Raw genomic sequence first — 25,152 nt, 5'->3', positions numbered from 1 at the left:
CTAAAAATAAACCTACTACATAGCCTGGATACATCACGCCTGGGTGTGTACCTGAGGGAAACAAGTGATCACGTGACAGAGACGCTTGCACATCCATGACTATTACTTAACATTTCACCATATCTGCTATTGCCATCGGCCTCATATATATGTCTGACAATACCTGAATGGTTAAAGATTGTGGCATATGTATATACTGGAGTTCTATTCAGCTCAAAAGAATAAAATCGTGTCATTTTCCTGAGACTGATTGAAATAGAAGTTATTATGTTAAGCACAGTAAGCCAGACTCCGACAAGTAGAATCTAAATTTAAATACATATATGTGTGTATGTGTATATATGCATATATGCTAGATATAATATGAGAGTAAAGGGGACTGTGTGGAGGTTGGGAGGAATCTATAGGGGAGGAGAGAGAAAAATAAAAGAAAGTAATAGAATAAGAAGAGAAAGCATCATGTTTTCTTTCTTATGCTGATATAGACATATAGATATATTAGGGGGGTGGGGCAGGGAGAGGACTACTGCAGAGAGGTGAAGCTGAGCAAAGTACAATGACACATACATATGTATGAAAATGTCACAATGGAGCCTATGATTTCATAGGCCAACAAAAATAACTAATAAAGGGTAAAAGGAAAGTCAACAGTGACACTGTGTTAGTTTTGTACTATATTAGACTACACCAAGACTATGCTTGCTAATTTTGTTTGAATTAAAAGTCGCAAACTTCAGGAAAACAATTAATCCCAAACTTAGCATGAGAGCATGACAGGAGCGCTCCTCCCTCAGTTCCCTGGAGATAGGCTCCAGAAGCCCTGTGGATACCGAAAACTGCTGGTGCTTGAGCTCCTCATACAAATAGCACAATATTTGCATATAACCTAGGTATTTCGTATGACTTACATGGAGCTTCTCGTCTTTTGAAATCACCTCCTGATGACTTATAATGCATAATATAAAACAAATAGTATGCCGTAGGGTGTAGGGTGTTATTATATGCTAAAAACAAAACGGAGTGTGCATACTTCATTTAGATACAGCCTTCGTGGGACAAACTACATAGTCCACACACACACACACACAAAGACCCCATACAGGTAGGTGCTCCAGAAGAAGTGCTGGAGAGACGGAGCTGTGAAAGGGTGGGAGGCCGCACAGGCACGCCCTACACATCACTTCACTCATATTTACTTAGCAGAGAGCTCAGTGCGAGGCAAACTCGGCTTTTGCATTTTGGAGCTCTTTGGAATTCTTTTCCAAAGTCTCTCCAATTCAAGGTCGGTAGAGCCCGCAGAGGCAAGAGGCCAACTTTTCTTCACTGTTCTTGCAAGTCAGGAATCCAGGTGCAGCTGGACCCTCTGGCTCCATAGCTCCCGGGGCTCCAAACAAGCTATCGACTTGGTCTGCCATGATCATAAACAAGAACAGAAGGGAACACATGCCTGTGCTCACTCCGGAGACTGCTGGCAGGATCCGGTCCTTTGCGAGCTTCTGATAGGAAGGATCAAGCTCCCCACCCGCTGCTGGCCCCATTCTACCGTCGTGAACATAGAACAGCTCACAATCCAGCAGCTTGCTGTTATCACCGCAAGGGAGTTAGGAGAGCCGAAACTCCTGCAGAATGTGGATGCCAAAGATGTCCAAAAAAGAGGCAACTTAGCTCTTTTGCCTAATCTTATGCCCAGAAAAAAAGTCAGTAAACCTGTTACAACAAGAGTTCTAAACTGCTGAGCCATCGCATTAGCCCCGTAAAAAATAATTTTTAGGTGGGCAAAGAAAGGAATGTTGTGTCATTGTGGTAGCTAGAAATTTTCATTTGGGGTTTTTTTTTTTTTTTTTTTTTTAATTACCCAAGGACCTTTCAAGGCTATGTATTCATTTAACAAAATAATTGTACAATGCAAAAAAAAATACATTTTATCTTTTTTTTTTTATGGTTTTTCGAGACAGGGTTTCTCTGTGTAGCCTTGGCTGTTCTGGACTTGCTTTGTAGACCAGACTGGCCTCGAACTCACACTGATCCACCTGCCTCTGCCTCCCAAGTGCTGGGGCTAAAGGCGTGCGCCACCACCACCTGGCTATATTTTATCTTAAGACTTCTTTCTAGTCTGAATTTTCCTCTATTGCATAACCCTTCCAGAAGACTGGCATGGGGGTGGCTTCGGCGTTTAAAGCAAAGATACATTTATTTGGGGGATTTATGGGACATATTTATGTGAGTTACAGTCACCTCAGTACACTAAGATTGTTGTCAATCATCTCAGTATAAGAATGGCTTTCAGGGCTGGAAAGATGGTTAAGTGGTTAAGAGGCACTGACTGCTCTTCTAGAGGTCCTGGGTTCAATTCCCAGCAACCACATGGTGGCTCACAGTCCTGAATAATGTGATCTGATGCCCTCTTCTGGCCTGCAGGTGTACATGCAGGCAGAGCACTATATACATAATAATAAATAAATAAAAATTTTTTTAAATGGCTTTCAGAAATTTATCTTTGAACCAGACATGGTGGTGTTCCTAGTACTTGGGGGGCTGAGGCAGAAGACTCACTAAGAGTTTGAGGCCAGCTTAATCTGTGCTCAGACTCTGTATGAAAAACAAAACTGCATCTTTGCCATGTAGGTACACACCTATGATCCCAGCACTCCAGTGTGTAAATGTACGTTTGCTTTATTCATTCTTCTGTTGAGGCACATCTAAATTGTTTTCAGTTTCTGGCTTTTATAAATAGTGCAGCAGTGAACATGATTGAACAAGTGTCCTTGTGGTAGGATAAAGCATCCTTTGGGTATATGCCCAAGAGTGGTATAGCTGGATCTTGAGGTAAAGCAACTCTCATCTTTCTGAAAAACCACTACACTAATTTCCATAGTGTGTATTCAAGTTTGCACTCCCAACAGCAATGGGTCAGTGTCCCCTTACTTTACATCGTTGCCAACATGAGCTGTCAGTTGCATTACTGATTGGAGCCATTCTGACAGATGTAAGATGGGTTCTCAAAGTAGCTTTAATTTGTCCTTCCCTGATGACTAATGATGCTGAACATTTCTTTAAGTGTTTCTCAGTCTTTTGAGTTTCCTCTACTGAGAATTCTCTGTTTAGATCCATTTTTAATTAGATTATTTGGTTTTTGATACTTAGTTTCTTGAGCACTTTATATATTTTGGATATTGTTTCTCTATTGGGTACACAGTTGCTAAAAAAAAAAAAAAAATTCTTTTCCCCTTCTGTAGGCTGTGGGGTTTTTTCCCAAATGACAGGGTCCTTTGCTCTGCAGAGCGTCTCAGGTCCATGAGGTCCCGTTATTAAGTGTTGATCTTAGTGTCTGTCCTAACAACAGAGCTCTGTTCAGGAAGCCCTCTTTTCCTGTGCTAGTGACTACAAGGCTATTTCCCACTTAGAAACTTTTTTAAATACCATCTGTAGAGACCTACTGGTTTGAGTATGAGAAAGAGCTGAAAGAGCCAAACAAAAAAAGGCAATAAATGTTATCTGTTTGGCACTGGCTGTGGCTAATATCTAGGTAGTTTGGAAATTGCCACAATGGCTCAGGATGCTAAATCTATAACAACAGCGTCTTGAGCAGGGCCCTGGCGCATTCTTCTTGAAATTGCCTTGGTAAGTATGATGCTCTTTTTCCCTAATGAATTAATTTTAATAGGCTCTTCTCCACTTACAAAGAAAATCAGAACATTTTCCATTATTAGACTCATTGGCGCATGTTGCTTTTTAAATTACCAACATTTTACATAGAACTATAGTATGTTAATCTGCTAAGCAATGACAATTATAAGAATTTATGTTTTAGCCGGGCGTGGTGGCGCACGCCTTTAATCCCAGCACTCGGGAGGCAGAGGCAGGCGGATCGCTGTGAGTTCGAGGCCAGCCTGGTCTACAAAGCGAGTCCAGGACAGCCAAGACTACACAGAGAAACCCTGTCTCAAAAAAACCAAAAAAAAAAAAAAAGAATTTATGTTTTAAATAGATGTAATGCAGAACACAGAAAGGGTCTTAGAAAACTGTTATGTAAAGGGCTTACTTGCCCCCCAATTTACTGTGTGTGTGTGTGTGTGCATGTGTGACTATGTGTTGTGTAAGTGTATATGTGTGAGTGTGTGTACGTGCATATGTATGTGACTATGTGTTGTGTGAGTAAGTGTATATATGTGTGTGTGTGTATGTATGTGAGCACATGTGTGTGAGTGCCTGACTGTGTGTGTTACAGGCACACTCGTGCCACAGCACACATTGTGGAGGCCAAATGACAACTCTGTAGGGTGAGCTCTCTCTTGTGCACTTGTGGGATGGGGCTTCAAACTCAGACTGTCATGCCTGTGCACAAGCGCTCTACCCACTGAGCAACCTCACCAGCCCTACGAGCAGAGCTTTGTAAAATTGCTTTTGAAAAGAGGAGAAGGCGAAATGTGATGGCAAATTACGAAGTGCACGCAAGTAACTTTTTTAAAATACCTATGTTTGGGCTAGAAATGCAGCTCAATTGGTAAGGAACTTGCCTACCATTCATGAAGCTCTGGGTTCAGTTAAACTGGGCATGGTAGCACACACCTATAACCCCAACACCCCAACATGAGGATCAGAAGTTCAAGGCCATTCTTGGCCACATAGCAGTTTAAAGCCAGCCTTGGATATTTATCTTAAAAACAAATATAATAATCTTCTCTTTGAGTTAAATTTCCCAAAACCTTATTCCCTGGGCTGAGAATGAATTAAGTTCCAGATAAGATAAGGATAGTTAGAGGAAACCAAACCAGAAATCCATTTTTTTTTTTTTAGAGACAGAGAGACAGAGACAGACAGAGACACAGAGAGAGAAAGTTTATCACACGGACCTTTTATTTGAGATTTCCACCCAAAGGACATACCCTCCCTTCCATAGCTTCTTTTTGTTGTTGCTGTTTTGTTTTGTTTTGTTTTTTCGAGACAGGATTTCTCTGTGTAGACTGTCCTGGACTCATTTTGTAAACCAGGTTGGCCTCAAACTCACAGCAATCCACCTGCCTCTGCCTCCCAAGTGGTGGGATTAAAGGCGTGCGCCACCACCGCCCAGCCCTTCCATAGCTTTTTAATGGACATATTTTTCTCACTATCCTTCTGCATGGCCTTGGCTACTGGCGTCTCAATGTCCTCCTGAGTAACATGGACATGCCATTCCCGCAGAGCATACATGCCAGCTTCCTGTGCACACACCCTTCACTTCAGCCCCTGAAGCTCTGGGCATCAACTCAGCAATTTTTCTCAGATTGATCCTCCTGGGCAAGTTCATTTTTCCGAGTGGATTTTCAAAATGTCCAGCCAGGCCTCCTCACTGGGAGATGGGAATTCAATTTTTCTGTCAACCTTCCCAGGACTAAGCAAGGCAGAGTCCAGGATATCAATCCTATTAGTTGCCATGACAACCTTGATATTCTTGGTGACCTCAAAGCCATGCGGCTGGTTGAGCCGTTCCAGCACTGTGCACTGGACTTCACTGTCTCCTCCAGAGCCTTCCTCCAGCCGTCAAGAGCCAATGAGTCAGTCTTGTCCGTGAAGATGATCGATGGAGAATGTTCTGTTGCCATGACAAACAGCTCCCCCACCACTCCTGCCTCTTCCCCAATGGATTTCTAAACCAGTTCAGAGCCAGAGACACGAATGAAGGTACAATCCATAGGATGAGCCACAGCGCAGGCCAACAATATCTTCCCAGTACCTGGGGATCCATAGCAAGGCACTCCTTTTGGCTGTGCTTCAAAGAGCTCAGGGTGCTTCACAGGCAGCTCAATGATTTCTTTTATCTTCTTGTCCGGCCCACCAATTATTTCATAAATTGAGTCCGGCACATTTTCCACCATCACCAGTGACACCGGAGGGTCCACCTTACTTGGTAGGATCTTATGCAGAGCATCGCTGTCATTTCTTAGAGTGACCAGGCAATCGGGTGTCACATCATTGATGCCGATGCTCTAGTCCACATCAACAACAAATTTGCCCTCAGGATGGACCTTGACCAACACTTTTTCCTTATCCACGGCCCAACACGACTCCTCCAACATAGGCGCCTTGTTCCTGCAGCAGCAGCAGCAGCTCCTCCTGCAACAAGTGAACTTTCGCATTAACCCGTTCCTCTGTGCCTGCAGTCTCCGGAGATTCCGGCTCTTATCATTTACAACCAACCGGAGTTCTTCAATCTTGGACAGATAATATCGGCAGAGTCCACGGCCTGCCTTCCCCTCTTGCAGTTCCATCTGCCCTGGCCCATGAAGCACCATCTCCCTTCTTTTCGACAGGAACCACCAGCAGCCAAGTCACCCTGCAGAAACCCATCTTGAATGCATCTTTGCAATCCAGAAATTATTTGTGAGTTATTCTATTAGTATGTATCCCGTCTAACAAATAACTCAGATGTAAATTCAGACAGTGAAAACCTAGACTTATTGAAGATAGGAAGGCTTTGAAATGAGTCTAAGGGACAGTGTTAAACTGTCTTATTCAATCTGTTCTGTGAGAACGGATACACATCTTTCCCAAAAGATCATGCAAGGGTATCAGGATTTTCTGCAGATGTCATTCCATAGGCAGAGTAGCAAAAACATGTAGGCACATTCAATAGAGCATTAGAAAAAGGTCTAATATCCAGATGAATGGAAGCATATATGGAGGTACAAACTAGAACTAGATTAGGGACACAGAGGAACTTGTAAGCAAGGAACAGCCCAGCATAGCTCTGTTATGGGTCTGGGGTTGCTCAGAGATTAACAAGTATAATCATGAATAAGTTGGTTTTTTTTTTTTTTTTAAACAAAATAGAGTCTTTATTCTCAGATACCGGTACTAGAGCTATACTCAAAATTCAAGATTCTCAAGGTATAACAGCATGTTGCATTAGTCCATGGCTTATGAAGACAAAAATTACAATTATAAGGCTACGTATTTGCTACTTCCATACAATAAGGAGACTACATACTTCTTACCCACAAGCACGCGAATACATACCCTGTCTACGTGTAATCAGAGGCATGCAAGCTTGTATACAGAAGTGGGAACATCGATTAGCATTGTGACTTGCTGTCTTACAAGAACAGAAATTGTACAAGGCCAGGCAGTTACAAGAATAGCCCTTAATATCCCAGGAATTTATCTTTTTGGGGCAACCTGGCTGACAGAGTATAGCCTTTATAGGTTAGAAGCTTTCCAAGCTAGAAGTATTTTTATTTTTCAGATCTTTCAAACACAGGGATGAAACTTGACACATACCATTAGCCATCAAAGCCCCAAATGGTAGAACAAGGAATCACCATTGGCTTAACCATCAAATGAGTGGTCTGCACTTCCAGTGTCGACCTGGGTCTAGATACATGAGTTGTGCCATTTTAATCTATCTGCTTGTTAGGGAATCAAACCTTCTGAGTGCTGAGACAAAATGTAAGACTTGGGAGGCATAAATCAACAACTATATGGCAAACACGGAGAAATTGTGAATAAGTCCTTGTGGGGGGCAAGGAAGCAGGAAAATGTGCAAAATCATCCCAGGAAAGAGAACTAACAATAGCCTCCTATCAAAGCAAAGATCCTAGGACCTCGGAGGCAGAACCAAGGAGGATGAGGGGCACAAGGTCATTTTTAGCTATAGTCCCCTTTAAGGCCAGCCTAGTCTACAAACAAAAAACAACAACAAAAAAAAATCTTGTCTTTAACAAACAAAAACAGAAGGGCTGGGCTGTCACTTAGTGTGGTGGTTTGAAAGAATATGGCTCCCATACGCCCATAGGGACTGGCACTATTAGGAGGTGTGGCTTTGGAGTGGGTGTGGCTTTACTAACTAGGGGATGGACTTTGAGGTCTTGGAAGGCCAAGCCAATTCACTTACTGCTGACTGATAACCCAGATGTAGAAAACTCTCAGCTCCTTCACCAGCACCATGTCTGCCTGCACAATGCCACGTTTCCCACCATGATAATAATGAACTAAAACTCTGAAACTGAATGCTAGCCCCAGTTAAATTTTTTTCACATGGTCATGGTGTCTCTTCCAAGCAATAGAAACCACAACTAAGATAGAAGTTGTTTGCCGGGAGTGGAGTATTGCTGTGATAGACTTGACCATGTTTTTTTGTTTAGAAGACTGTGGACTGTGGGGCTTTATATTAGGAAAACAGCTGAATGCTCTAAGTGGGGCTTAATGGTCCATACTGATAAAAGCATGGAAGACACTGGGCTGAGGCTGATTTGAACCGTGGGGGCCTGGCTCAAGAGGTTTCAGAGGAGAGGAATTTTAGTATGTGGCCTAGAGATTCCTCCTGTGATATTTTGGCAAAGAATATGGATGCTTTTTGCCCTTTTCCAAAAAAAAATCTGCCTGAGGCTAAATTGAAGAGTTGCTTTTTTTTTTTTTTTTTATTGATTCCGTTGGCAGAGGAAATCTCAAAACAGCCTATTATTGACTGTCGTGTGGTTATTAATGTTCACTCTTATGAGGATCTATAATGAAAAGAAGCTGGTTGAGCAAAGAAAATTATAAAATGTACACTTTCAGGAGAAATAGTCACCAAGAAGAGGAATGGTACTGAATCTTGTGTTCAAGGAGATAAACAGATTAAAGAAAAGTCTGAGGGTAAATGAAATAAAGGGTAAGACCCCCCCCCCATCCAGCAAAGTTCCCAACTTTGAAAAGAAAATAAGAAAAGCTTTCTCTTCCTGTTTCTTTCTTTCTTTTTGTTTGGTTTTTTGTTTGTTTGTTTGTTTGTTTTTTCCTTCATCTGTTGGGGGATGGTCTAATGTATTTTGATGCTAATTACTGCTTGCTGTGTGTGACTGACCTTTTGCTTAATAAACTGCCATCCCACCTGGGCAGGGCAAAGGAGATAGGCGGGGCTAAGAGAGAGAGGAATTCTGGGAAGAAGAAGGATCACCACCAGGAGAAAGGAGAGAGACCTAAAGTGAAGAGAGGAAGGCTGCCATGGGTTAGCTGGAGGAGAAGCACATGGCTGGCAGCATGGATGGAGAATCCAGATGAAGAACACCAACAAGTATTTGGGATTATGAATGGGAGATAGCTTGATAGAAGTTATTGGAAGCAGATGGCATGGGATTGAGGCAGGGATCCCATGCCTGCCCCACTACGGGAGGTAGTTTAGAGGATTAATGTCTGCCCTGTCCCAGATTAACTAAGGCTATTTTAAAATATAACAAATGTCTGTGTCTTAATTGATTGCTAGCCAGGCCTACAGATAATACAGATCATTTTAAAAACAATATTCATCTTCTGGAAGTTCCAGTCCTTCTTTGGTAACTGACATAATTTGAAAACCTCTGCAAAAAGGTGGTTGTGTCGAACCGACTGGTGACACCCCCACACTGTATCGTCACAAGCACAGATGGGTGGACAGCAAACATGGGGAGTCATGGACGCTCAAGCCCTCAGAGTCAACTCAACAATGGGTTACCTGGCAGCAAAGAAACACCTGGAGATAAACCTTCACCATTCCATTATTGAAACCTTAAGGCAAAAGGCAGAGGCTGACAAGAATGGCAAGTCTGTGAAGGATCTGGTCATCTTGCTGTATGAAACTGCACTTCTATCTTCTGGCTTCAGTCTGGAAGGTCCCAGACATTGGCCAACGGGATCTACAGATGATAAGCTTGGTCTGGGTATTGATGAGGGTGACCCTACTGTGGATGATAACAGTGCTGCTGTGACTGAAGAGATATCGCCTGGGAAGGAGATGACGACACGTCACGCATGGAAGAAGTAGGCTAAGCTTCACCAGAACTATGTGTTTGACACTTACCTTCATTCCTTCTGATAGTATAATTGCCAGGACTTTTTTTTTTTTTAGCATTTAAAACACCTGTGTGGCACAAAAACTAAGGGGAGATAAAATTCCTTTCTACTTTCGATACTGTAGGTTCCATTCAACAGGTTGGTAGAACGTTTGTTGTAAGGCATAATGTAACCTACGGTTGGTTAGCTTTGTAGTCTGCAGCTGTTTGGCTGTTGAGCTGGGTTCCTTAGTAGACCAAATCATTTGTACTTAAGTGTTCTGAGATATACAAGTTTAGAAAGGACAAAACTTAAGATGGATGGCTTAAGTTTCATCTTGGAATATTTTTCATCCCCTGTAGTTTTAATTCTGTGTGTACTAGTCTTGGAAATAAGAGCACAGGTTAAAACAACTTGACGGAAATTCCCCTTGTGGCTAGTTTTCCAAAGGACTAAGAACAAACCCTAAGCTGCTGCCCTGGGTCTTGTAACTCAGCAAAGCTCGTGAATGGAGATAGAGTGCCACTCACATTCCACTTTAAACAGTAAATACAGATGAGATTTAAAGAAGAAGAAGAAAGAAAGAAAGAAAAGCTTGAGGAATTTCTTGGGGGAAGCAAAAAAACATTGTTCCCGTCCCAAACTGGCTGTATAAATTGAGCAAGTGAGTGAGCACATTCAAGGACAGCTGACATAACTGAAGAGTTGCTTAAATCACTTATTTCAACTACAAAAAATGCTTTGTGCTGTAGGCAGAACGTTATTTGTGCACCGTGTAAAGATTCAAATGCTGATTTCTGCACCCCTACATCTGGCTGCAATCCTTGTTCCAAGAATCTCTGTTAAATTTTGCTTCCCAATTGTTCCTTGATATGTCAATAAAGAGGCTTGACAGCCAATGACTGAACAGGGAGAGAATAGGGCTGGACTTCCTGCCAGCCAGGGGAGGAGAAGAGAGGGAGAGGAAGTAGGGTTTGAGCCCTAAGGAGATGTCATCAAATAGCAACTGGGGACAGAGAAAGCCATAAAAGCAAATATCTCCAGCATTTACGCTGGGAGGAAGCCAGATTAGTTTAGGGTTAAAACAGATTAATGCTGCTCAGGTCTTGTGCCATAAAGTATGTTACATAAATACATAAAGTCCCATCCCAGTTATTTGGATACTAACCAGGTTAAGAGAGAAACTGCAGCACATTTTAAAACAACCACTAACACTGTGCTCTCTAACGCCTTCCAGACACTAACCTAGCAGACAGGGGAGGTCCAAGACAGAACGTTTGAGGAATATTTTCCACAACGTTTATAAGAATCACTGCTTCGCCGGGTGTGGTGGTGCACACCTTTAATCCCAGTACTCGGGAGGCAGAGGCAGGTGGATCACTGTGAGTTCGAGGCCAGCCTGGTCTACAAAGCAAGTCCAGGACAGCCAAGGATAACACACAGAGACCCTGTCTCAAAAAACAAAAACAAACAAACAAACAAAAATCACTGCTTTTTTAAACTGAAAAAAAAAGTTCTAATCATTTATTTGAAAGCAAAACTAACACTTAAAATCACCAATGTAGTGAATCTTTTACAAGTCTTAGGATACAGGTACATGTGGGAAAGCCTTAGGAAATGGGTGGATTGAGAAAGCCTGAGGGATAAAGAGAGCGAAGTTGGGGAGGTGATACTCCAGAGATAAAGAAACAGCAGTGTCTCTCAGGTGAGACTATGTCTCCTGTGGCCTCTACCATAAGGAACTTGTGAGCATGCATCACTGCATTTTAAAAGCAGAAGGGGAGGGCTGGAGAGATGGCTCAGAGGTTAAGAGTATCAACTGCTTTTCCAAAGGTCCTGAGTTCAATTCCCAGCAACCATATGGTGGCTTAGGACCATCTTAATGAGATCCAGCGCCTCCTTGTGGCAGGCAGGCACATGTGCAGGCAGACTACTGTATAAATAATAAAATAATTTTTTTAAGTGAAAGGGGAAAAAAGCAACTATTTCTAGGTCCCCTTCGACCCTTTCTCTCTACATTTATGCCAAACAATGTAGTATTTAGTACAGGTATGCTGTATAAATGCAAAATATGTACAAGACCTTCATGTCTCTCCTGGCTACTGCCTGTTAGCTGCATCTCCAGAAAAAGACGAGTTTTTGAGTAAAAGAAAATGCTTCTCCTTCTAGTTTGATATAAACAATTCAAATAGTACAATTTTACAATCAAGGCAGGGTGGGGGCACACCTGTAATCCCAGATACGCTGGAAGCTAAGGCTGATGGAGTTGTAGTTTAAGCCCAACAAGATCATAGCAAGTCTTAAAGGTTAGACCGATTGCCAAAGATGAATGGAGATGCAGAACAGGAAGTGTTCGAGATGCTGCAGAGAACCTCACTGTGTGTGTGTGTGTGTGTGTGTGTGTGTGTGTGTGTGTGTGTGTGTGTTCAGTTGACAATGAATACACCTTACATTTCCATTTTTCTTGTCAAATGTTTAGTAAATTATTAGTCAAATGATTTTTCTAGTGTAATAATAGACTTGGTTCGGGGGGGGGAGCTCAAATTTGAAATAAAAATGTTGGCTTTGGTTATTGTGTAATTCAAATGCTGATTTCTGTACCCTTCGTATCTGGTCGCAAGCCCTGTTATGAGAATTTCCTGATAAATGTTGTGTAAATTCTGCTCCCCAATTGTCCCCCCGATAAGTCAATAAAGAATGAGCAGGAGAGAGAATAGGGGTGGATTTCCGGGGTGGACTTCCTGTCAGCCGGAGGGGGAGGAGTTAGAAGAGGAAGCAAGGGACTCAGCCACAGGCAGAGGTGTGGGAGAGATAAAGAAGACTCAGCTGGAACAAAGAAAGACCTAAAAAGCAAGTAATTCGGGGATTTTGGCAAAGATGGAGTCAAGATAACATAGAGGGTTAAAAAAAAAGGCAGGCAGAGGCAGATGGATCTCTGTGAGTTCAAGGCCAGCCTGGTCTACAAAGAGAGTTCCAGGACAGCCAGGGCTGTTACAAGAAACCCTATCTCAAAAAAAAAAAAACAGGGAAAAAAAAAAGACTGTTCAAGATTGTGTTGTAAAGCCTTATAAACAAATATAAGAGTCTCAATTATATGTATAATAGCTGGGTTAAGAAATAAACAAACACTGTTTTATAAAAGTAACTTCAACATAAAACATCCTTACCATCCCCACACAATCCCTGCGCAACTATTGTAGCAAATGACTGCTTGATTATGTTAGGAAATTAGACTTAACTATCAGGGTAATTGCACTTTTATCTATATCTTGCTTTATGACTTAAACAACATAACGTCAGCCGAAAGACTTCAAATTTTCATTTATGAAATGGGAAAAACCCAGTTTGGGGAATATAAGAGGTTTTTTCCAAAGAGAAATAATGAGTGACATTCAGGAAAATATTTTGAAAGAACTATTAAGAAATGCCGGGCAAGCCAGGCGTGGTGGTGCACGCCTGTAATCCCAACACTCTAGGAGGCAGAGGCTGCCGGATCTCTGTGAGTTCGAGGCCAGCCTGGTCTACAAAGTGAGTCCAGGACAGCCAAGGCTACACAGAGAAACCCTGTCTCAAAACAAAGAACTATAAAGAAGTGATGGCTTAAGATCAGCATATAAAAGAAATCACCTGGCATTATATGTACTTTAAATTACTCTTTCACCAGGAAAATGCTCAGGTGATGTCCTATAACTTAACATTTCTGAGCAATACCAGATTCTTCACACAAAAGTTCCCATAGCATTTTGACTTTTTTTTTTTTTTTTTGCCTCTATCTGGACTCAGAAGTTTGAAAGAATAAGACAGTGAGCTCTGAAAAACTGTCATATCGAGCACATAAAAGTTATATAAAGAAATAACGCTAATCAAAAACCCACTGCTATGATCTCTTATATTAGTCTTTGAGCTTACTAGATAAAAAGCATTCTTTAAAAGACCTAGTTTACCAAGGTAGCGCATGTCTTTAAGCCCATCACTTGAGAGGCAGAGGCAAGTAAATCTCAAAGTGGCCCGGCCAGCGGGGGTTTGACTAATGCCCAGGAGGAGAATTCTCTTGTATAGGGACAGAACACAGTACATGAAGAAGGAGAGCAAGTCTTTGATCAAGCTCTCAAATTTTATTTTTCAGGTAGAAGGTTTTATAAGGCATGGGGCAGGGAAGCATATTGCTATGGCAACCCAACTGCAGGCTATCTCAAGATGCGAGGAATTCCAAGCAGGTCACAATGTTCTGCCACACTGAATATTTTGCTATCTTTATCTAATCTAATTGCTAAACTACAACAGGGTGGCTGCATCTAAATCTTATCTTTAGTCTAACTGCCAAACCACGAGAGGGTCAGCTGGTTTCTGGTTAATGACAGACTGCTGGAGAAATAGGAACCTAGGCTCTGACAAGATGGCTGAACATTGGCCATACGGCCTACCATCCCCAATATCAAAGTTCGAGGCCAGCCTTGTCTGTACAGCAAGTTCCAGGCCAGCTGGAGTTACACAATGAGACCCTGACTCAAGTAAACGAATGGATAAATAAATAAATAAATAAATAAAAAGAAAGAAAAGAAAAAAGCCAATTAAAAAAAAAAAACCTACTTTAACGAGAAGTATTACATCATTAAATATTAAATATATTATCTATCCTAAACACACTAAATAGACCAATAACTTATTCCAAGGGAGTAAAATATTAATTTATGTAGGAGATGCATTTGGGAAAAAAACAAACCAGCAACAGAGCTAAGTGATAAGAATGGAGAAAACCCATGTACGTTAGAACAATATGTTCTATTTGGGGAATAGTATTTCCACTGACATTCTCACTAATAAACCCACCTCCTTTAGTTTGTAGTGAATATTCATGATTAAATATATCTAGGTGATTTTAAAAGAGTGAATCTAAGTCAAATCTTCCTGGATTTGAAATGAAATGTAATACGCAAACATAATCTAGTCAAAACCAAAGCGTGGTTGATTTGAAGAGGTTCCTTTTGGTCAAAATTAGAGCGTTGACATCAAAAGGATAAGGATACTCATAGGTGATGAGTATTAAAAATGACCCAGAGAGTGAGAGAACGCAAGAGCTAGGGGTGGGGGTGGGGAACGATAAAGCTATTTATAAATCAACTCTTCCAAGACTACCAGGAAGATGCTTCATCCACAAATCTTCCTATTACTGGTTTAAACCATAAGAACGATTGATTGTTTGGGTTTTTTTATTTTTTTTAATCCTTTTTAACATTTTATTATTCATCATCGTTATGCATACTGGGGTCTTTCCTACATGCATGTCTGGGTACCAGGTGAATAAAGTGCCTACAGAGACCAGAAGACATTAGATCCCTCAAACTGGAATTAATAGACGCTTGTGAGCCATCATGTGGGCACTGGGAATCGAACCCAGATCCTCTCTCTTGTAAAAGATTGTCACTTTACTTCCAGTCTTCCATTACAAACTGCCCAGTCTCATGCCAAGCCCCCGTAGCAGACAATTTACAGGGGCCTCTCCTCCCTCTCAGGCCTTACTCCCTAGGGACTCAGCTGAAGCTCATGGCAGACCCAGCTTCCTCCCTTCCTGTAGGCCTCTCAGCTGTTTGTGGTCCCCGACCTCCCCCACCCCTCTAGCGCCCACCCCCACCTCTGCCTTCTAACCCATCTGCACTCCTTGGTATTAGGCCACAATATCTGGAAAGACATGCTACCCAGGATCCCCAGTATGTGACTTGTGTCAGCAGATGATCTTTCTCCCAGGCAAGGACAAATACTAACACACAAGACACAACGAACAAACAAAAGCCGAGACTCCGAGGGTAAGAACCTACTCACTGTGAAAGGGAAGACATGAGTTCAAATCCGCAGTGCCCACGTAAAAGCAGGGCCTGGCAAGCATGCCCATAACCCCAGCACCTGGGATGGAGACAGCAGGATCTCCGATTCAGAGCGATACCCTGGCAACAAATAAAGTGGAGCGTTATAGCGGAGACGCACTAAGTCATCCTCTGGAAGCTATGTACACCCTCACCTACACATGCCACAAATGCACACCGCACTGAAAAATAAAAACAAACAGCCCCCTCAAACAAAACAGAGCTGTCGTGTCCCAGCCTGCAGGAAAAATCGAATCAGGGTTCACCTGAAAGAGGGAGTGGGGATTGAAAGTAGGGTACAGAGACACGAGAAATAACAAATCAAGTCAGGAAATTTCTGATCAAGATTCACTTTAATGCCGACTAGTAAAAATATAGAGAGAGCAAGGTCAATAGGACCCATTCTAATCCCACTCTCCCTGTAGAACTTCCTAGTTCTCTGGGTAACTCCCTGTAAGAACTTCCTATTTCTCAGAGTAGTAGATGGCTCAGCGGTTAAGAGCACTGACTGCTCTTCCAGAGGTCATGAGCTTAATTCCCAGCAACCACATGGTGGCTCACAACCATCTATAATGTGATCTGATGTGCATTGTATACATAATAAATAAATAAATCTTTTTAAAAAAAACCAATACTAACTTAAAAAAAAGAACTCCCTTGATCCTCTGGGTGGTTCCAAGTTGGGACTTCCCTACTTCTTTCAAAGGTAAATAGTCCAAGGAGCCTAAAACACAAGCCCTCTTGAGGCAAAGGTCAGTAACTCGAAGATCACAGCATGCAACCTAACCAACGGGATTTCTGACATGGCAGAATTTAGCTCCTCACACAGAACCCCAGGGAACAAACAAAAACAAGACTAAGTATCGTGAGCCTTGTACCCCCGGCACTGGGGAAACTCCAAGCAGGAGGATCTGTGTGAGTTGGAAGCCAGCTTGGGCTACATAGAGATACAGCCACGAAATACAACATAATACATATGAGAATACTTAATGAATAGTAAATATGACAAGGCGTCTGTTGATTGACAACGGGTGTGCATCTTAAGCCTACTACTGCTATGATGAAACACCATGACCAAAAGCCAGATGGGGAGGTAAGGGTTTACTTGGCTTATACTTCTCCATCCTAGCCCATGAAGGCAGTCTGGGCAGAGGCCACAGAAGAGGGCTTAATTCCCCAGGCTGCTTTCTTACAGAGCCCAGGATCACCAGCCCAGAAATGGAACCACCCACAATGGGCTGGGCCCTCCCACGTCAATCACGAGTTAACAGCTCAGTCTTATGGAGGCATTTTCTCAACTGAGGTCCCCTTCTCTCAGATAACTTTAGCTTCTGTCAAGTTGACAAAAACAAAAGCAAAAACCCAACAAGTGAATCTCAGGGACATAAAAGGGGGATTCCCGGGGGCTCGACAGGGGCCAAGCTCATCCCAGACAAACAGTCCCTCCTCCTCCATAGGAGGGCACCCCCTCCCACTTAGACTGTGGCTCCTGCCAGATGTCTCAGGACTCCGCTTAAGCACGCACTTGATTTGGGAGGAATGGGAGACTGAAACAGTCACCTCTCTGTGCTGCTGTGGCACGGAGCTGACTGGAAGCTTGTCTTCGTCAACGCTTGGTGCCATCAACCAATCTCGGCCCCTCTCGTCTCTCCCCCAGTACAGACTTGGTCGTTCCCGAGAGCACTTGGCTGTGAACACTCAGAGGTCAGGCTCAGTTGGCTCCGTCTATTTGCCAAGCCTTAAACGCTCTCTGGATCCTCCGTAATGATGACCGTGGAGAAATAATGGACCACAAAACCTAAAAAGCTCCACAGGTGCCCATTTCAGGAAGTTTGGACTACAAAACCCAGAACGGTTAGGGTCCACAAACGCCGCCTTCTGGAGACTTTGGACTACAATACCCAGAAAGCTAAGCGGTCTTTTGGGGCCGTTAGACGTTATCCCGAGCAGGTGAAAGCCCTCTGCTGCCTGAGGTCGCAGGAAGGCTAGTTATAATAATAATTAACCGGAGAGTGCAGAGAACAGGACCTCGCTTGCTCCCAAGCAAGGACTTGCCCCGATCACACGACGCTGGCCGAGGGCACAAACATGATCCGAGGCTAATTTAGGGCTTGAGACCGTCCGCATTTCTGGCTCTGGCCAGACCTCAGGGTCTCGAGGTGCTGGAGGCCACGCTGCCCGGTGGTAACTACGCAGAAGCCTCCTTGAATCTGTGAGCACTAAAACACCGCAAAATCCAGAATGGGACAAGCCACACAGGCTCCTGAATAAGTATGTGCAGGCAGAATAGGCTTTATTACCCAGAATGCTTGCGCTCATTGAGCCAGGTGTAGACCACAGTACCCGGGCCTTGGCCGCCACCCCAACCTTACTATTCAGCTCCTTTGGGCATCGCTTCTCTAAACAGACTCCACTGAGCCTCACAAAAATGCTCCTCCAGATAGCTGGGGTTATAGCTGGGCTCTTCATAAGTAGCTGCGCCAAATTGTACCTAGCAGCGGAGTCCCTGGACACAGATGTCTCGCCTTTGCCTGTGCACTATTCCTGTTTTACTGAGAACTTGCACAGTAGTTTGTACTCTGCCTGATGAGCTATGCCCTGGAAGAGGGCTTTCTGCGCTGTTCCATGTCAGTGCTCTGAGTTGCTCAGACAATCTGATGTCGAATCTGTATGTTTTGTGAAGGAAAACCACGCCCCTACAACTTGAGCCCTTACTGTGTACCGTTTGCAGTAAGACCTCCAGGTGATGGGACCAAATGCATACAAAAGCTGTAAAACTCCTTCAGAAAAGCAACTCTATAAAGCATAGGAAATAATCACTATTTTCTACAAAAGTTTCTGGAAAACATTCATTCTGATTTTTACCCTAGATAGCGCAATTCTACTAGAATGCCACCGCAGTTCCGTAGTGCAAACACACACACACCCAAACAAGTTTCTGCACCCTTCTGCTTAGTTGCACCCATACACACAAGTTTACACACTACTTTTAAGTGTACACGGCCCTGGGCAGTGTCGATATCAATCTTTATGAGCTTCAAAAAGTGTACATCCCAAACCCTAACACTAACACTAACTCAAGACCCAGCCCACACTGAGACCCTAAACTAACACTAGCATTAACCCTAGCCTAGCCGTCTAACCCTAACATTTGACATAAACCTACCTTACCCTAACCCTCTAACACAAACCATAACCATAACCATAACCCTTCAACCTTAACCAAAACCCAAACTCTAACCCTCAAACCCTACCCCCCTAAGATTTTGCCGGGTTTTCTGAATGATGCCACTAGGTGGCAGCCTCTTCACAACATTGCGCGCGCGCTCCCTCTCTCTCCCCGCCCCCCCCCTCTGTCTCTGTCTCTGTCTCTCTGTCTCTCTCTCTGTCGCTCTGTCTCTCTCTCTCTGTGTCTCTCTCTGTGTGTCTGTCTCTCTCTCTGTCTCTGTCTCTGTCTCTCTCTCTCTCTCTCTCTCTCTCTCTCTCTCTCCTCTCTCTCTCTCTCTCTCTCTCTCTCTCTCTCTCTCTCTCTCTCTCTCTCTCTCTCTCTCTTCCCTCCCTCCCTCCCTCCCTGGTTTGTTGGAGATTCTACCGATTTCTCCAGTTTCGGTCACTGGGTGGCACCATCTGTTTGCTGTTTCCTCTTCTTTTTGTCTTTTGGTTTGTTTAAGGAAAAAAAAAAAAAGGAGGAGGAGGACTCCTTTCCTCACCACGATTGGAACTTTCCAGTCATACCAATTGGCTCCTAAAGTCACGCCCTCCCCACCCACCAACTCACCCCACCCCCCCCCACCCCCCCCCCATCCCACCCCCCCATCCCCGCCTCTGATTCTCTCTCACTCCCACGACAGGGGAGCTGTGTCAGGGCTATCTTCTCTTCGTCGCCAATGTTGCTGCGTTAGTCATATTCATCTTCTACTTCCTCAAGTCACTTAAAATTTCCCCCTAAGACGAGAGGACCACAAGCCATCATCTCTTCGGCATTAACTTGGGGAGGAGGAATACAGGGATAGATTGTTCTCACAGGGAAGGCTGCAGAAGCTGCCTCTAAGGCAACCACCTGGTGTCGCCCTTTCCTGACTACGATCCTTCTCTGCTTCGGTTCTGTATTTTTGGTAAACCCTAAGCACTAACTGCCTTGCTGGAGTCCACCCTCTGGTACCCGTCCACCTGGGGTGATTCCCAGAAACTCCCGTCTGTGGTTACTTGGGAAGAAAGGGGATGTACTTAGGCAGAGCTAAGGAAGGCTTTTTTGGCCGCAGCCGCTGGTACGGATGCTGCAAAGCTACCCTTCTGGGGCAGATTTTTCCATCCAAGCACTCTAATTAGAGCTCCAATAGAACACAGGTTCCAGCCCCTGGACACTTTTCATTAGTACCTTATGACTGGAATTTGGGGTGCAACTCAAAACCTCATTAATTGTCTAACTCTCTTTAGGTTCTTTGGGGCCCAGAAGAGTCTCCCAATGAATTTCAGAATTTGCACCCTTTTGATCCACTGGCTTTAGGGGAAAAAAATGCTAGAGCATTAAATTTGGTTTTTGTTACTCAATCATCTCCGGATATCCAAAACTCTAAAAGCTTTGCAGGAATGAATAGCTTCAGAGTGGCCCAAAGGGTCTACAGTGACCCAGACACGAAACAGCAAAAGCAGATGGCCTTGGTGCTGATTAAATCACATGCAGCCAGAGACTCCGCTGACTGGTTTCCACTCAACTCGCCATTTGTGTGAAGAATCTGTGATGCCTGCTCAGCTGGGCTGAAATATCGGCTGTGACTTAACAGAGACAAGAAAACTCTAAAGTAAACCTTTGCTTTGTTGGGGAAATGGATGAAGAATCAGCTGTGATTAAGAAGAGACCAGCAAGCTGGGCATGGTGGCTCACACCTTTAACCCCAGCACTCAGGAGGAAGAGGCAGGCAGATCTCTGTGAGTTCCAGGCCAGCCTGGTAAAAAATCTTCTGGGAAGTGTTTCCTGAGAGTCAGCACACAGAACTGTGTCCCAGGGGTGACCAAGGTTGTACGTTGTGCTGGCAGCTGAGATTAGTAACAATATAAAAGTCACTCAGGTGGCGCTGGTTTTAGAGGTGTGAAAAGGTCATGGAGGGCAGCTGAGGCTTGGCACTGTGGGGTAGGGCTGGAGTCCCTGAAGAGAACCTGTGAGCTATTGGTGAAAGTGCAACCCAGTTGCAGAAGAAGACCCCAGCATTTTGGAGATGCCAGTGCCTTGGGATGACCCAGGAAAAGCTGCAGCCTTAACAGAGACAGCTGGAGCCCAGAAGACATGTTGTGTGTGTTGCAGAGGGCAGAGCTAGAGAAATGACTGAGCCCTCTGGGGGAGCCCAGAGGATTGTGCATGAATCCGAGATATTTGACACTGAGCTGAGTACACTGTTGGAGTTTGGTTTTTCTTTGTTCAGATTGTGACTGTACCCTGGCTCTTCCCTCTTGAAGTAAGAAAGGTTTTTTGTTTGTCTGTCTGTTTGTTGGTTTTATAAGAGCCCACAATTGAGAGACTTATGATTTTAAAAGAGACTATTTTAAAGATTTGAGGTTTTAAAAGAGACTATTTTAAAGAGACTTGTAAGTGTTTGAGTTTTTAAAGACTGCAGTACTTTTAAATTGAGGGATGTTTTATTGCAATGTTGATATTAATGTGTGGTCTTGGGAGAGAACAAGAAAGGAAAGGTTGTGGCTGAGCAGTGATGTGTTTGTGTGTCAAAATGACAGGAAGTCAATTGTGCTGGCTAGTTTTACGTCAATTTGACACAAGCTAGAGTTATCTGAAAAGAGGGAACCACAATTAAGAAAATGCCTCCATAAGATCTGGCTGTAGGGTATTTTCTTAATTAGCGATTGATGGGGAAGGACCCAGCCCATTGGAGGTGGGGTCATCACTGGGCTGGTGGTCCTGGGTTCTATAAGAAAGCAGGCTGATGGTATATTTACACCATGGAATACTACTCGGCTATAAAAAAAATTTTTTAAATTAAAAAAAAAAAAGGAAATCCAGAAATTTGTGGACAAATGGATGGAACTAGAAACAGTCATACTGAGTGAGTTAACCCAGAAGCAGAAAGACTTACATAGTATATACTCACTTATAATTGGGCACTAGCCCAAAAGGCATGTCTCATGAAAGTCTTCACTTACCAGGAGAATGGGATAGATGTGAGGACATCCTACTGGGACTCTAGGTAAGAGAAATATAGTAGATAGGGAAATAGAAGGATCCAGAAGGTCTTAGAAACCTACAAAAGAACATCATAATGGGTGGATCAGGGCCCAGGGGTGTCTGCTCTAACTATTGCACTAACCAAGGACAATACAAGTAGTAAACATCGAACCCCTACTCTGATCTACCCAATGGACAGGACATTCTCCACAGTTATGTGGAGAGTGGGGACTAACTCTGACATGAACTTTAGTGCCCCATATTTGACAACCTCTCCTTGGTGGGGAGGCTTGGTGGCACTCAAAGAAAGAAGAAGCAGGCTACCAAGATGAGACTTGATAGCTTATGACCATAAAGTGGGGGAGGAGGTCCCCCTCGGTCATAGACCTAGAGGAGGGGGATAGAGTGAAAGTGGGAGGGAGGGAGGAATGGGAGGATACAAGTGATGGGATAACAATTGAGCTGTAATCTGAATAAATTAATCAAATAAAAAAATTTTTAAAAAGAAAAAGAAAGCAGGCTGAGCAGGCTATGAGGGAGAAAGCCAGTAAGCAGCACCCACCCCCACCCCCGTCCCATGGCCTCTGCATCAGCTCCTGCCTCCATGTTCCTGTCCTGTTTGAGTTCTGATCCTGACTTCTTTCAATGATGGACTACAGTGTGGAAATGTAAGCCGAATAAACCCTTTCCTCCCCAACTTGGCTTTTGGCCATGGTATTTCATCTCAGCAACAGAAACACTAACTAGGACATGTCTCTAAGAGCCTTGGTCACTGCATCAATAGAAAGCCACCAAGTTAAGTTTTAAGTAGACACTGTGATAGAGGTTTCTGGGTTTTTGTTTTATTTTGTTTTGTTTAATCCAATGGGGCCACTTACCAGTTTAAAAAAAAAAAAACAGAAAGAAAAAAAAAAAAAAAGGCCAGAACAGGAAACCACAGGCACAATTAAGGACGATCATCTCATACCTAAAACACAGTGTAGGCCACAAGTGGGTGACTCACTCCTTTACGGTAGTCCCAGACTGCCCTTTCCCCATCCTGGGCAGAGATCTTCTTTGAAAATTAGGCGCCACTATTACATTCACTCTTCAAGAAGCTAAAATTCCCTTTGCACCTGCCTTAGCTTGACTGCTCCTCCGTCTACAAAAATATCTTCTAGCTCTTCCAGACTCTGCAACAAAAACAAATCCAGACCAAGGATCCCTGCTCCAGGACTTGTATCAACAGTTTCCTAAGGTATGGTTGAGACAGATTCTCTAGACTTTACAGCACACCACCAACCAGTCCTGTAAGTCTTTTGGCTATAGCCACACCCATGAAGGTCTGGAAGGTCTAGACTGAGAATGACTCCCCATTAGCAAGAGGCTGTTGAAAGCTAACATTCTCACTCCATGCCAGTTGGCTTGAAAACCACCTTTCCTTGTTGGGGTCATCTTTTCGTGCACTGTGTAAAAGTTGTTATTCAAATGCTGATTTCTGTACCAGCAGAGAGCTGAGAACAGGCCGGACTTTGCATTGTTATCCCTGTGGCTGCATCACATTTTAAAAACACTCCCTCCAACATCTTTTGGCCTATAGCAAAGGCAGAAAAGGTAGGCAGGACTTCCAGAGAGAGAGAGAGGCACTCTGGGAAATAATCAGAGGCGCGAAGAAGTCACCTGTGAGACATGGGAGGGAAAAAACAGCTGCCAGTGCTAAGGAAAGGTTAATGGACCACGTAGGTCAGGTTAAAATAGCTGAGAATAGCCCAGCTATAGTGCCTAAGCTAGAGCTCCAAAGAAAATCCCGTTTTATTTCCTGCTGGTCCACAAACCAGGGATCTTGGGTTATTGTCCAGTTCAGGATCTCTAGGAAGTAAGTGGACTAAAACTATGGTTCCAAATCCGCACACTCTGTTCAGTCTCCTCCCTCTAGACAACCACCTGGTCTATATGGTCTATATGGTCTATATGGTCCTGGACCTCAAGGTTGCTTTCTTTGCATTCCTCCAGTGCCAGTGAGCCAGCTACCGGGGAGGGGGTTTGCAAATGACACCACTTTTCTGACTGGTGTGCTGTGCATTCAGGCACTAAATTCAACATCCAATTTTATGTACGGTTGTACATGTACTCCCCCAAGTGTATGCTTATTGAGGACCAGAGGGGTCCCACCTCTTAGTTCCCTTTGGGCTACCCCTCTCTGCATTGCAATGATGATAGGAACAGGAGTGGCGGGGACTGCCGCCTTGATCAGATGGTCCTAATCAGAGGAGAAATGGGCCTACAACTGGGATGTTATCCGATCGATGCAGAGACTAAACACCAGTTCTCTTCCACGCTCCATGCCCAGGTGGAGTCTCTGACAGAAGTACTCCTCCCAAACCAGTGAGGCTTAGACTTAGTTTTCATGTCCAGGAAGGACTTTGTTGCTTCCATGCAGACAAATCAGGATTATAGAAAGAAAGAAAGAAAGAAAGAAAGAAAGAAAGAAAGAAAGAAAAAGAACTTTATAAAAGATTAGAGGGACGTTAGATTAAGAGACAACTGTTGTGAAAATGGATCACTAATACCTATTATTAAACTATATAATTATTATACCAATGAAAGACACAAGCACCTGATAGATGTTGAATAAGCCTTATTTCACTTGGGCCTCGGCAGATATTAACCTTTTTTAATTATTTTTATTTTATTTTATGTATATTGGTGTGAGGGTGTCAGATCCTCTGAAATTGGAGCTACAGACAGTTGTGAGTTGCCATGTAGGTGCTGGGAATTGAACCTGGATCCTTTGGAAGAGCAGCCAGTGCTCTTAACCACTGAGCCATCGCTCCAGCCTGATGTCAACCTTTTAAACTACCTCATCATCTCCCAGTTCCATATCCCATGCCATTTGTTCTAATCATTCCTATCTGGGCTACTTCTCATCCAAAATAAAATCAATACGTGCACATGTCTTCCAGCTGGGCTGCTTCTCTCCAGCCATGCCAATCCTCAGAGTAAATTCCTCCCAGCCACGTGGTTCTTCTTTATGTTAACCAATGGTGGTCCCCACTTCCTTCCTGTCTCTCGTACCTAGGCCACCACCAGGTCTATACAGTCCTGGACCTTACAATCTCTCCCCTTCCCATGATCCTTCCCAGCCCAGAACCTTAGCTACGCCCACCTCACTTCTGCCCTGCCCAGGTGTGTAGGCATCTATTCAGCCAGTTAGGGATAATTTGGAGGTATTACAAACGTCATATTGGGGCTGGAGAGATGGCTCAGTGGTTAAGAGTGCCACCTGCTCTTCCAGAGGTCCTGAGTTCAATTCCCAGCAACCACATGGTGGCTCACAACCATGTAATGTAATCTGATACCCTCCTGCAGATAAAG

The 25,152-nt window shown here is 43.7% G+C and overlaps 2 pseudogenes; one reads left to right on the top strand and one right to left on the bottom strand.

Moving 5' to 3' along the window:
• Positions 1 to 1,277: 1,277 nt before the first annotated feature.
• LOC127196091 (26S proteasome regulatory subunit 8-like) lies at positions 1,278 to 6,272 on the bottom strand (annotated as a pseudogene).
• Positions 6,273 to 8,559: 2,287 nt separating this feature from the next.
• Positions 8,560 to 9,759, top strand: LOC127196090 (heat shock protein HSP 90-alpha-like; annotated as a pseudogene).
• The last annotated feature ends 15,393 nt before the right edge of the window (positions 9,760 to 25,152 follow it).

The sequence above is a fragment of the Acomys russatus genome, chromosome 12 (genome assembly GCF_903995435.1).
Source record: "Acomys russatus chromosome 12, mAcoRus1.1, whole genome shotgun sequence".
Taxonomy (NCBI): domain Eukaryota; kingdom Metazoa; phylum Chordata; class Mammalia; order Rodentia; family Muridae; genus Acomys; species Acomys russatus.
The sequence above is the reverse complement of the archived record's forward strand: the minus strand, read 5'-3'. Positions and strand labels throughout refer to the sequence as shown.